This window comes from Megascapheus bottae, chromosome 29 (assembly GCF_031878675.1).
Source record: "Megascapheus bottae isolate mThoBot1 chromosome 29, mThoBot2.hap1, whole genome shotgun sequence".
Lineage (NCBI taxonomy): Eukaryota > Metazoa > Chordata > Mammalia > Rodentia > Geomyidae > Megascapheus > Megascapheus bottae.
This window is the reverse complement of record NC_143537.1, coordinates 16,470,649-16,485,716: the sequence shown is the minus strand read 5'-3', so window position 1 is coordinate 16,485,716 and position 15,068 is coordinate 16,470,649.

The following is a 15,068-nucleotide window of genomic DNA, read 5'->3' as shown; positions in this document are numbered from 1 at the left end:
CAACTTTTATTATTTTTTCCTGCATTAACATTGGGTGAGAAATATGTAAATGAATGAAGTAGAGTACAAATGCTCAGTGCAACCCTAGGATACCTTTACATTAATAGAAAAATAGTTCATACATCCCTAAGTGTATTTCAGTCATAACTACTTTAGTGAACATGTGGGAATTTTTTGTCAATTATTTTTGTGGAAAAGTATTTTTAAATTAATTCTGTTTGTATATTAACCTGGAAATGAATTGCCTTTATAGTATTTATCTACCAACTAATGAACTGTGGATTCATCTTTGGTGGAGAGTTTAATGCTCTATTTGAAACATACAAGATTATTCTCTCATAAGATAGCTTTATGCTTTTCCAGCCTATGTATAATGCTTACAGTAGGAAAATTTGGGGCAAAATCACAGATTCTGACTACTTCATTTTCCTTCTTTTGCAGCCATATTTCCAGAATCTTCTGTTCACTGTGAACAGAAATACAAACAAACAAACAAAAGGCTCTCCTGTGATTTGCTTTTGATTTCTCACTTGGATTTACATTTCCATGTTTTGAACCTAAAGGTATCCAAGCCTTAAAAGCAATACATGTTGAGTTTAGGAATATGTTTCTAAATCAGATAAAGATGACTTGAAGTTTTAGCAGATCACTGAATGTTACAGTCTGTTTAAGTTGAGTACAGATTTGCTGCAGGTTGTCTCTACTTTTTCTGATGTGAGAAAAAGCTGTCACACTAGCGATGACTTTCAATGACATTGAGGAGATGACATTTTTTGTGTGTTTCTTTTTTATTTTTTTTGCCAGTCTGGGGCTTGAACTTAGGGCTTAAATATTCTCCTTGCACTTTATCAAGGCTACTGCTCTACCACTTATGCCACAACATCATTTCCTTCATTTTCTATGTATGCGGTACTGAGGAATCCAACCCAGGTTTTCATGCATGCTAGGTAAGCACTCTACCAGGCCAAACTCCCAGCCTGAGGAACATTCTTTACTGGGGAATTATTTTTTGACAGTCTTGAGACTCAAACTCTGCACCTGGGTGTTGTTCCTGAGCTCTTCAGTTCAAGACTACCGCCTTACTCACTGAGCCACAACACCACTTCCAGTTTCTGTTGGCTAATTGTCTCACAAAGTGTACAGAAGTTTCATTGAAATTAGTAGTCATACTGGCTTTGAACCGCAATCCTCAGATCACAGCCTCCTGAGTAGCTAGGATTATAGAGTTACACCACCATGCCTGGCATGGGAAAATTCTTTTGGTGGCCTGTTTCTTGAATCATATAAGCTCATGTTGAATTTGGGTGGGTTTTTTTCTTTACTACCATTTTTCTACCAAATCTTTAACAAACTATACACTATGTTGTCTCATTGGATTTTGCTGAAAAGTTAAAACATTTTCACAAAATGTGAAAAATTGTTTTGGTATTTGTGCAGTTTTGGCTTCTGGGGTGCTAATGGGCCAGGACTAGGGCTTGAACTCAGGGCCTAGAGCACTAGATTAAATTTTTTTTGTACAAAACTGTCAATGGGGCCGGGAGTTGGCCTACTGGTAGCGTGGTATTGTGGTAGTGTGTGAGTACGTTTATGTGGTACTGAGGAATCGAACCCAGGGCCTCCTGCCTGCTAGGCAAGCATTTTAACACTAAGCCACAGCAACCCCATTGACAGCCTTCTTTTGTTTTGTTTTTTTTTGCCAGTCCTGGGCATTGTCCTTGGGCTTTCTCAAGGCTAGAGCTCTACCACTTGATCCCCAGTACCATTTCTGCCTTTTTGTATGCAGTATGGAAGAATTGAACCTGGGTCTTTGTGCAGGCTAGGCAAGTACTCTACCACTAGGCTAAATTCCTGGCCCTGTGTTTGTATTTTAAATGTGCAGTGGGGAATAAGTATGTCTGTGCTGATCTTGAGGACCCTATTTTATCTAGGACTTTTCACAGAAAGGTCTGCTCTGTACAGACGGTTGAGAATAAATGTTAGGTAAATGGAATCAGCATCCCATCCAACTGCATCCCTCCCAAACCTATGCATGTACTGTGTTGTCCTCAGGGTTAGTTTTTGTGTGTGTGAGCCAGTGCCGGGGCTTGATTCATGGCCTAGATGCTACCCCTTAGCACTTTTATGCAAAGCTTAGGCCTCTGGCATTTTAACCACAACTCAATGTTCTGTTTTTTTGCCGGTTAATTGAGGTAAGAGTCTTATGGAATTTATTGCATGGATGATTTTGAACTGGAATCCTCATAACTCAGCTTATCTTGAATAGCTAGGATTACAGAACTTTTACAAACTGTATGCTCACATGTGTCTCTTCTTATCCAAATACTCATTGTTCAATCTAACTAACAAGATGTGAGGAAAGGTGATTGACTATATAATTTACCAGATGGGCTTCTAGTGAGTACATATTTCCACTTCCACTCTGAAGCCAAGGAAATTTTCTGATACATATTTCAACTATCCCCAAAAGAGGAAATAATGTGTGAGTACGTTTGCTAGTATTTCAATTAGGAGATGGTCTTTGGTGTTTGGAACTTGGTGGGCAGAGTGTATCAGCTGGGCTGTGAGCACAGAGCTGATGCTTCAGGCAGGAAGATTTTCATCCCAGACAGACTTTTAATCCAGATCCTCTGATTTCAGGCCTTGAGTAACTAGAATTATAAGTGTGAGCTGCTACCACCAGCTGGTTCATTTTGGAAACCTTAATTGTTTCTAATGTGTTCCTTTTTCTTTCTTGGAAGATTGATCTAAGTTGACTGTTTGTGCAAAATGATAAAGAGATTTGTATAATGCTTCTTGGCCTCTGGAATTGTTAATATTTGTTTCATCAGCACTGGATGAATGAAGTTGATTTAAAGCCAGTAGTATTTTCCTTCTGATATGTAGGGTAACTTACTTATATCATTTTTCCTGGACTTTGCTTTCCAAAAGCAAGCAACATGATTCTGTAAAACCCTACTTCATGAGAATATTATAATTAGAAGCTATCATCTGCACACTTCAGAATAGTCCCTGCAATTATAAACTTACATTACAATATTAGGTAGAATAATGGTGACTGTTACTTTCATAACTATTCTATAGGTTTTACTCTTTAAGGCTCATTAACTCAAGAAGGGATTAAATATACTCAGGTAATACTATAACATTAGCTGCTACTGATTTGATGTGTGTGCTGATGATAATCAGATTTCTTAGGATTACTAAAATGATTTCTTCAAATTTTCAGTAGTAGACTGCTGTGCTAACTGGGAGGAGATATTAATGATGTTGAAATTCTAGGAATCAAGTATGAAGCAGAATTTCAGGGGAGAGCATTAGCTAGGGACTTAATTTCTAAGGCTCATAGCAAGTATATTAAACTATAACACCCAATGATAGAGGACTCAGCATCATATTTTGTTTGTTTTATGCCAGTCTTGGGACTGGAACCCAGGGCCTGGGAATTGTCCTTGAATGTTTTTTTTTTGCTTAAGGTTAGTGTTCTACCACTTGATCCACAGCTCCACTTCCAGATTTTTGGTAATTAACTGTAAATCAGAATCTCATGGAGTTTGTTTGGGCTGGAATCAAACCTAATCCTGAGACATCAGTCTTCTTTGTAGGTTGGATTCCAAGTGAGAGCCCCAGAGCCTGGCTAGTATCATTCATATATATATATATATATATATATATATATATATATATACACATATATGTGTGTGTGTATGTATATATATATATATATATATATATATATATATATACAATCGTGGGACTTGAACTCTGGGTTTGGGCCTGGGTGTTATCCCTGAGCAATTCAGCTCAAGGCTACCACCCTACCCCTTGATCCATAGGGCCACTTCTGGTTTTATGGTGGTTAATTGGCGATAAGAGTCTCACAAACTTCAGTTCCCAGGCTGGCTTTGAACTGCTATCCTCAGATCTCAGCCTCCTGAATATCTACGATTACCGATGAGAGCCACCATGCCTGGCTAAACTAATTTTTAAGTTAATTTTTTTGTTAAGTTGATATACAGTTGGAATACAATTACATAAGTGATGAGTACATGTCTTGAGAAGATTGTTACTCTCTCCTTCATTTTTCTCTGTTTTCCAACCCCAGCCTCCTGCCCACCCAAGTTGTACAGTTCATTTCCATTCAGTGTCTTGTAAGTATCACTGTTGAATTTGTTTGTCCTTCATTCTTTGTTTTTACCATTTTATTATACCTTTTCCCTTCCCCAAATCAGATAAACCTATATAAAAGACACTGGGTGGGTGAGGGGGGAGGGAAATGGGGACCAAGACATGAGAAAGGGTATCAATGTATGTGAAGTAATAATGAACCTTCCATCTGGCGAATGTAATGTAACCCTTCTATTAATGACAATAAAAATATATGAAAAAAAGACACAGGGTACCCAAATCAAACACAGTGACTACAGAGGATAAAACTAAATGGAAAAGGAACCAAAGAGGTACAAAGCAAAGAAAAAGAAAGAACATCATACAGTACCTTAGAAGCAACAATATCAAAAAAACAAAGCAAAAAAACCTTGGGCTGAAAATGTAGCACAAAGGCTGTGAGTTTGGCCTAGTGGTAAAGTGCTTGCCTAGCATGCACCAAGATCCACGTTCGATTCCTCAGTACCACATACATAGAAAAAGCTGACAGTGGTGCTGTGGCTCAGGTGGTGGAGCTCTAGCCTTGAGAAATCCAAGGAGAGTGTTCAGTCCTTGGGTACAAGCCCGAGGACTGACAATAATAATAATAATAATAATAATTATGCTGATTTGTTTGTCTACTGCCACACCACCCTGAGTGCGCCTGATCTCATCTGAAAATGTACCACAGAGGTAGAATGCTTGTCTAGCATGTATGAAACTCTGGATTCCATTCCTCAGCCCACATAAACAGAAAAACTGGAAGTGTCACTGTGGCCCAATTGTTAGATTGCTAATGTTGAGCACAGAGTGTCTCCAACTGACAAAACTCTTTGATTGTCACATTTAAGTCAGGCTTCAAAACTTTGCTAGGCCACTTTATTTTGTTTTGGTGATAGCACCTGTCACTCTGCTTTCAACCTTCATTTTGAATAATTATATCTCCATAAAGAATCATTTTCATTTATTAATTCTTTTTTGTAAAGAATGGTTACTGTAGAAGATCAGTGAAACAGAATAGAAGACCCAGAAATAGAACCACATACCTATAGGCAACTTGTATTTGACAAAGGAGCCAAAGATGTACAGTGGAACAAACACAGTCTATTCAATTATTGGTGCTGGCAAAACTGGGCAGCAACATGCAGAAAACTAAAAATTGACCCTAGCCTTTCGCCATGCACAAGCATTAACTCAAAGTGGATCAAAGACCTCAACGTCAGACCGGAAACCATGAAACTGCTACATGATAAAGTAGGAGAGACACTGGAACTCATAGGCACAGGCAAAAGATTCCTGAACAGAATCCCAAGGTCAAAACAGATTGGAGAGAGACTCGATAAATGGGACTACCTAAAAATAAAAAGTTTCTGTACAGATAAAAACATAGTCGCAAATGTAGGGAGACAGCCAACCAACTGGGAAAAGATATTCATCAACAATACATTTGACAAATGTTTCATATCCAGTATCTACAGGGAACTCAAGAAACTAATCCCCCCAAAACCCAATAAACCATTCACTAAATGGGCAAGGGACTAAAGAGAGACTTATCAGAAGAGATTAAAATGACAGAAAAGCATATGAGAAAATATTCAACATCTATGGTCATAAAGGAAATGCAAATAAAAACAACCCTAAAAGCCTAAGATACCACCTTACCCCAACAAGAATGGCCAAGATTTTGAACTCAGACAATGACAGTTGCTGGCAGGGTTGTGGAGAAAAAGGAACCCTACTACACTGCTGGTGGGAATGCAGACTAGTTCAGCCACTCTGGAAAGCAGTGTGGAAGTTTCTTAAAGAACTGAAAATAGACCTTCCCTATGATCCCGCCATACCACTTCTGGGCATCTACCCTAAACATCATGACCCAAGATATTATAAGGACACCTGCTCAGCTATGTTCATCTCTGCACTATTCACAATAGCCAGGTGATGGAAACAATCCAGATGCCCTACTGCAGATGAATGGATACAGAAAATGTGTTATATATACACAATGGAATTCTACATAGCCAACAGACAAGATAAAATAATGGCATTCACAGGGAAATGGATGAATCTAGAGCAAATCATGTTGAGTAAGACAAGTCAAGACCTAAGGATCAAAAGGCACATGGTATCCTTAATATGTGGCTATTAAATGCAAAGAGTACAAGAGTGAGGACTCAATAACTGCATACCCAAAGCTATGGACATGGTAATGGAAATATAAACATAACTATATAGACATAAAAACCTATGACTCTATAGACATAATATTTTATTTCATAAATTAATTTGTTTCTATGACATACAAACCCTTACTCTAATTTTGATTAAATTCTAAATAGTAAGTCCTAGTGATTGTAGAAATTCCCTCCTTGAACAATTGTTTGTTAAACTTGTCATTTAAAATATGATGTAAAAATAAATGATAATAAATTCTTAAATAAAAAAAGAATGGTGTCTGTATCTACAGAAGGAAGCATTAAATGACAATGCCGATGTTAAAAAAAACACAAAGCTTTGCTAGGAACAAGTTATGTGATTTGGAAGAAAGTCCAATTTTCAAAAAATTACTAGCCTGGTGCTAAAGGATCACAATTGTCATTCAAGCTAGCCAGGAAGATGGTGGTTCAAAGCCATTGCAAGCAGAAAAACTGTAAGATTTTTCTCTCCACTTAACCACAAGAAAACTAAGTGGAGCTGTTGCTAAAACTAGTACAGCATAAGCCTTGAGCAAAAAGCACTCAGAGACCTTTCCCAGGTCCAAAGTTCAAGCTCCCCCCAAAAAAGAAAAAGAAAAGATCCTGGATAATTCAGTTTAGAAAGTGTTTTGGGATATCTGAGCAGATTTTTCCTAATCTTTCCTCATTCATCTCATGGAACCACATAATCTTGATCCACATCTGACTAAGAGCCTGCTTTGTGCTTAATAAATTCTTTCCACATACTCCAGTAGAATTTGGACAGCTAACAGCTACTTACCAATGTTTTATTCTACATTTAGGCCAGTAATGTCTTCATACCATCTACACAGTCAGCTATATCATCTTTCCAGAAGTATCATTGAGTTTAGAACACCCAGAACCCTAAACAATTGCATGAAGATGTTATAAAACCCCTGGATTCATTAAGAAAAATTCTGTACCACTTAGAGCAAATACATTAATGGTCTTTACTTCCAGCCTCTTTACTTCCAGCCTCTTTTTTTAAGATTTTATTAACATTGATTTTTACATAATTTTTCAAATATCATGTTTAACAAACAAGTATTCAAGAAGGGAATCTAGATATAATCACTGGCATAAAGATTTTACAATATAGTTGAAATCAAGCTGAGTCTTTTATGTCATAGATACATATTAATTTATGTAATAAAACACATGACTATAGAGTATATAGTCGATCATAGATTTTTATGCAGTTATGTTTATATCTCCAAGACTATGTCCATAACCTTGGGTACCCAACTATTGAGTCATCCCTCTTGTACTGTTTGAATCTAATATCCATATATTAAGGATACCATGCACCTTTTGTTCCTTTGGTCCTGACTTATCTCACTCAACATGATTCGCTCTAATTTCATCCACTTCCCTGAGAATCGCATTATTTTATCTTGTCTGTTGGCTATGTAGAATTCTAGTGTGTGTGTGTGTGTGTGTGTGTGTGTGTGTGTGTGTGTATCACATTTTTTGTATCTATTCATTTATAGTTAGGCATCTGGTTGTTTCCATCATCCAGCCTCTTTTTCTACAGATTTTTTTGTAGTCTCTTTTTTTATTGTTACAGTAATGTATAGAGGGGTCGCAATTACATTTACATGTAGTGGGTTGCATTACTTCTCACACATTGATACCCCTCCTCATATTTTGTCCCCAGTTCCCTCTCCCCACCCCTTCCCAATCATCTGTTTTCCCCCTTCCCTTTCCTATTTCAATTAAACAAATCAATATATATACAATATGCCAGGTAACAAAGTCAGATACAGTAACAATATGAGATTAACCAAAGGGCAAAAAAAGAGATGAGAAATAACATAGTAGATTAAGAACAACATTCACACAATCTACATCCTAGAGATCCTTTCATTTAGTCTCATCCTGTATGACCTTAAATACCTAGGTTTTTGAGTTATTGTAATCCTCTGATAGGAGAGTCCTAGATGTGTACCAATTATTACAAATGAGGGAAGCCATTGAGCCTATGTTCCTTTGGGTCTGGCTTACTTCACTTAATATGAATTTTTCCAAGTCTTTCCATTTCCTTACAAATGGGGCGACATCATTCCTTCTGATGGCAGCATAGCATTCCATTGTGTATAAGTACCTCTTCTTGATTCAGTCATCTACTGAGTGGCATCTGGGTTGGTTCCATATCTTTGCTATGGTAAATAGTGGTGCAAGGAACATCATTGTGCTAGTGGCTTTAGTATGGCCTTGTTTCTGGACGATTGGGTCGATGCCAGGTAGTGGAATTGCTGGGTTATAGGGGAGCTCTATGTTCAGTTTTTTGAGGAACCACCACACTGCTTTCCCTAGTGGTTGAATGAGTTTACATTCCCACCAACAGTGTAGTAGTGATCCCCCTGGCCACTTCCCTGCCAGTATCTGTTATTAGATTACTTGATAATGGCCATTCTGACTGGATCGAGGTGGAATCTCAAAGTTGTTTTGATTTGCATTTCTTTTATGGCCAGAGATATGGAGCATTTCTTCATGTGTTTGAATGCCAATCTTGTTTCTTCTTCAGAAAAGTCTCTCCTTTAAGTCTTTAGCTCACTTTATTTATGATTGTTTCTTTGAAGATTTGTTTTGGAGTGATTCAATTTTTTTTAGCTCTAGATATATTTTAGATAAGTATATATATTTTTGTAGAAAATAGAATGGAGGTCTGGGAGTTTGGCCTAGTGGTAGAGTGTTTTCCTGGCATGCACTAAGACATGGGTTCAATTCCTCGGTACCCATTCATAGAAAAAAGCTGGAAGCAGTGCTGAGGCTCAAGTGGTAGAGCTTTAGCCTTGAGAAAGTTTAAGGACAGTACTCAGGCCCTGAGTCCAAGCCCCAGGACTGGAAAATGGGAAAAAACAAAAGAGGAATCTCACTTAAGTAAAAAGAAATATACCCTATCTTTATACAGACTGAAAAATTCATTAAGAAATTAGAAAATATGTATAAAGTGCATAATTTCTATTGTGTGTTGGCACTGGGTCTTCAACTGACTGCCTCAGCTCTATCCCTGACCTTTTCTGCTCAAGGCTAGCACTCTACCAATCCAGCCCCAAATCAACTCTCTTCAATTGAGATATAAGCGATGAACATTTCAGTGTGCTTCATGAAAAAGATTTTTACAAATGGAAACTTTCAACAATGTCTTATTTTTGTATCAAGGTTGAGGTGTGAAGAGATAGAAAAAGTGAAATGTTTTCTGATCCCCACAGAGAAGAGACTCGGTGGAGCAGCTCTGGTCTGCAGGCTTCTTTGTGAGTTTTGTTTGCTTGTTTGATTTTTCTCAATTGTGGGGTTGAACTCTGGGCCTGGGCACTGACCCTGAGCTCTTCAGCTCAAGGCTAGTGCTCTACTCTGTGAGCCACAGTGCCACTTTTGATTTTTCTGGCAGTTAACTGGGTGCTCTGGCTGGCTTTGAAGTTTGATTCTCAGATCTCATCCTCCTGAGTAGCTAAGATTACATGTGTGAGGTACCATCACCAGGCCGCTGCTTTGTTCCTATGCAGGTTGTGGATTAAGAACTTCAAGTTCTTCAATTTTTTCTGCTCTTGGCTGGTGCTCTGACATTTGAATGAAGCCGCAGTTCCTGATTTTCTAATATTAGAGCAATGATTACTAAAACCCAGCATTTTACTTACTTGAATATATTAAGGAGCTAGAGAGAGAAAAAATGACTTTTTTGTCCAATTTGCTACCCTGTTCTAATGCATAAGTCTGGCTATGTTGCTTACAAACAAACAAGTTCCATTCTATTTTTGCTTAGCTTAAAACCACCATTGCCAACATTTCATAGACTTTGTTGTTCACCGTGCTTCAACTCTGTGCCTGGGGCTATTCCTGAGATCTTCAGCTCAATGCTACTGCTCTACCACTTTTGTTTTGGCCAGTCCTGGGCTTGAACTCAGGGCCTGAGCACTGTCCTTAGAATTTCTCAAGGCTAGAGCTCTACCACTTGAGCCTCAGCACCACTTCCAGCTTTTTTCTATGTATGTGGTACTGAGGAATAGAACCCAGATCTTCCTGCGTGCTAGGCATGCACTTTACCACTAGGCAAAACTTCTGGCCGAAAATTATTCATTACTATTGGCTATCTTTTTTTGTTTTTGTTTTTTTTAATTGATTCTTCATGGTGCTTGGACTTTGGGCCTGGGCACTCTCCCTGAGCTCTTCAGCTCAAGGCAAGCGCTCTTGCTCTACAGCTCCATTTTTGCTTTCCTGTAGTTAATTGGTGATAAAAGTCTCAAGACTCATGTAGCCAGGCTGGCTTTGAACTGAGATCCTCTGATCTCAGCTTCCTGAGTAGCTAGAATTATAGGCTTCAGCTACCAGTGCCTCTCTCTTTGATACTTCTCTCTGTCTCTCTCTCTCCCTCTTTCTCTGTCTCTGTCTCTCTCTGTCTCTCTGTCTCTGTCTCTCTGTCTCTCTCTCACTCTCTGGTTGTGGAACTTTGTGTGCCTGGGCAGTGTCCCTGGGCTCTTCAGCTCAAGATTATTACCGTACACCTTGAGCCACAGTGCCACTTCTGGTTTTCTGCTGCTTAAGTGGAAGTAACAGTTTCATATACTTTAGTGCATGGGCTGGCTTTGAACTGTGATCCTCAGAACCCAACCTCCTGAGATCATTTCCAGGTATTTTTTTGCATATGTGGCACAGAGAAATTGAACCCAGGGCTTTGTGCATGCTAGGCAAGCTAACTACCACTAGCACACACTCCAGCATTAGAATAGGGCTTTCTTTTTTTTTTCAGTCATGGGGCTTGAACTCTTGGCCTGGATGTTTTCCCTGAGCTCTTCAGCTCAAGGCAAGGGCTCTACCACTTGAGCCACACTGTCATTTCAAAATTTCTGGGTTATTTGGACATAATAGTCTCACAGATTTTTATGCCTGGGCCATCTTTGAACCTCGATCCTCCAGGGTAGCTAGGATTACCAGTGTGAGCCACCAGTCACTGGCATTAAATTATTTTCTTTTGCATGTCCTAGGGCTTCAACTCAGGGTCTGAGCACTGTCCTAGGGCTTACTCAAGGATAGCACTCAACCACTTCAGCCAACCAACTCCAGTCTAAATAGGCCACTCTTGAAGCTAGAATTACAGAGATATGCCACGATACAGGCATGTCGTTTTCTAAGTAAATATTTTTTCTTCTATTGTTGATGGCTTTTCCTTCTTCGTGTACATATGTCCTACATATTTTGTCAAAAACTTCCTTCCCACTGGGGCTGTGAGGTTAGCCTAGTGGAAGAGTACTTGCCTAGCATCAACAAAGACCCAGGTTCAATTCCTCAGCACAACATGCATAGAAATGAAAAGATAAAAGTGGTGCTGTGGCACATATGATAGAGCTCTAGCCTTAAGAAAAGACAAAAAGAAAAACAAGGACAGTACTCAGGCCCTGAGTCTAAGCACAGGACTGGCAAAAAAAGATTCTCCCCAAAGTAGACTTTTAAAATTTTTATACTTTTCTGATTTTGTTGCCAAGGTGATATACAAAAAAAATTGCTGTTACATATGTAATGAGTACAATTCTTGGAAACAGTTACCAGCTCCTTCCTTTTATCTCTTTCCCTATCCCCCAAAATCCCTCCCCCAAGTCATAAAGTTTATTTACAACAAATATATTTGTATTTTCATTATTGAAAACAATAGTTTGAAACGTGTTGAAATAAATGATATAGGCCAATATAATTTATCAAAATGGATTACTTGAACTCTAAAATGAACATTCTAGGTAACTTTTCTCATAAAATTGTACTAATGCTATAAAACTAATAAAAATAAAAAGTTAAGAAATTTTAGTTATTAATTTTTAAGTTTCAACTTTACCGTTATTACACTAAGCATACTGTTTATGGTATTAATACAGACAACATGAAATGTGATTATGTAAAAAAATTAAATAATTAAAAATAGTAAAGGTTGGGGGCCAGGAGTCTGGCTTGGTGGTACAAACCTTGGACTGGCAAAAAAGAAGTAGGGTTAGATAAATCAAATCTATTTCAAAATGTGCAGAAAATGGTATGATTTCTTGTTTGGGTAATCCTGGGGCTTGAACTGAGGGACCAGGAGCTGTCCTTGGCCACTTTTTGTTCATGGCTACCACTCTGACACTTGAGCCACAGTGGCTCATCTGGCTTTTTCTGTGTATGCAGTGCCTAGGAATTGAATTAATGGCTTCTTGTATACTAGGCGATCACTCTACAACTACGCCAAACTCAAGGCCAAAGTGGATTTTTGATGCTATTATGGAGTTTTAATTTTCTTAAATATTTGTACAAAGCACAATGGATATATTAACAGACTTGAACTCACAGAACAGAGTCCGACATATTACTTCAGTTACTCTGGCACTTCTCCCAATTTACAGAACAACTTTCTTGGCATCTGCTCTGTCCTTAAGCTATGATAGCTAACCTGTCTCTCCATGGAGGCCTGGCCTGGATTCCTGGTGATTCCATGCATTTCATAGTTCCCTGTATATCCAGTAAGGTTTTCTTGTACAGGTCCAGGCCAGTTTGGTTTTTACCCCACCCAGGACCTATGTGTCTGGGAGCTCACATTGTAGGTGAAAAGTAAAACACAGTATAATGACTGAAGCATTGTACACCATAATATTAACAATGAGAGTTTAATAGAAAAGTAAATACAATGAACATATGACAATCATGAGAGCAAGATAAAGAGATGTCTTTCTAGGAAGGGGACAGGGAAGCTCTAAATCCAGACTGGCCTCCAAGTCACCTTTAAACAGTAATTCTACCTCACCATCCTCAGAAGGGGCAGTAATTCTACCTCACAGTCCTCAGAAGGGGCAATAATTCTACCTCACAGTCCTCAGAAGGGTCGCCCTCCTCATGAGAAACAGAATGTCCTTCCTGAGGTAAGAGGGGAGCAGATTCTATTTTGTCGACTGGAGATTGGTTCTCCTGTGGTGAGACAGATGGGTCTGGATATTCTGTAAAGATGGATTCATTTTCCTCCAGTGAATCCAGTATTGAGACTGCACTTGCTGCTTCCCCCGCAAATAACCTGGGGACATTTTCCATGAGCCCAACGTGTGGCCTTTTAGGCTGCACAGTAAGTGGATTGTCACTCTGACTCATATGGACCGACTCCAGGTGGACTATGAAAGCAAAGGGAAGGAAATGTAGCTCCTCTTTTTCTTCCTCCAGAGTATCTGCGGGTTCAACTGTGTCACACGTGCAGTTCAGAGCACAAGATATATCCACAGGACTGCAAACCTGTTTGGTGTTTTCTACAGAAGGCCCATGCTTTCTGGAGTGCAGTATTGATTCTCCATCTCCATCAGTCACTAGCTCCTCTGGTGGGTTTATCATCTGGGGATTAGGAGACGCTCTTCTACGGCAACCCAAACCTAAAAATGGAAATAGGTACAGCATTCTTTGAGTGGACTCTGCAAGTTGAAGTGTCACTCAACTTCCATGAGGCTCTAGTGAAGGAAGCTGCAGAATTGGAGTTTGGACTGAACACTGAGGAGATGTAGGGTCTTTCTAATGAGTGCATATACCTGAGTCCTTTCAAACAGAGAACTGACATTACCTGGCCGACACCACCCATAAAGAGCATTTTGCCAAGCTGGGGAGAAGTAAGGGCCAACCAGTTCCTAGACCACGTGGGCTTCCTACTCACAGGCTCTGAGGCGCCCACACCAGGACTTCTTCTTTTTCTTGGTCTTACTGGTTCCGCATTCCTCCAGCTGGTCAAAAAAGATGTGTAAGTGGAAGAGCAGCTCCGAGGCCAGCATGTGGAGCCTCATATAGAGCTTGAGTTGTGTCAGGGTGTGGCAGTTCTTGAGCATGTAATCACTAGGGTAGGAGTCCAACCACAACGTGAAGATGGAACACATGATGCTGCAGGCAAATTGGGGACAAGGAAAGTGAGAGCCTTCTCTCTCCATCCTGAACCTTCTACCAAAGCCCCTTTCTTGCAGGATTCTAATGCTGTAGCTGATCTGCAGAGATGGACACTTGTATGCTGGGAGGAGGGAAGAGACATCCGAGAACAGGATGATTTTTACACCCCACTTCCAGAAGCTTGTGAGAGACAATCCTCTAAAATGCTCAATGTCATAGGCAGTGAGAAGGTTGATTCCCCAGGGGATCTGACATTCTGCACATAGCCCTAGCTATAATCCATGAGTGTCCACACTCACAATCACACCCACATTTTCTGTAATGTATTTTTTGGGTGGTCGTTTGGCTTGAACTTAGGGCCTGTCCACTGTCCTTGAGCTTTTTCCTCAAACCTAGCACTCTACCACTTGATCCATAGCACTACTTCCAGCTTGTTTTTTTTTTCATTCTATGTTTGTGGTACTGAGCAATCAAACCCGGGGCTTGGTGCATGCTAGCCTAGCACTCTACCACTATGCCAAACCTCAGAGGCCCTAAAGCTGTGTTATCTAACATCCAGTGAAGTCCCAACCTCAAGACCTGGTGCAAATCAAAAGTGATGTGCAATCAAGAAACGTGCTTTGCATCGCCCCATTTGTTAGGAAATGGAAAGACTTAGAAAAAATCATATTAAGTGAAGTAAGCCAGACTCAAAGGAACTTAGGCTCAATGGTTTCCCCCATTTGTCATAATCAGTAGAAACCTTGGGCTCTACTAGCAGAGATTTGCAATAGAGCAAAATCTTGATACATAAGGACATATAATGTGAAGCTAATTGAAAGGACCTCCAGGATAGTG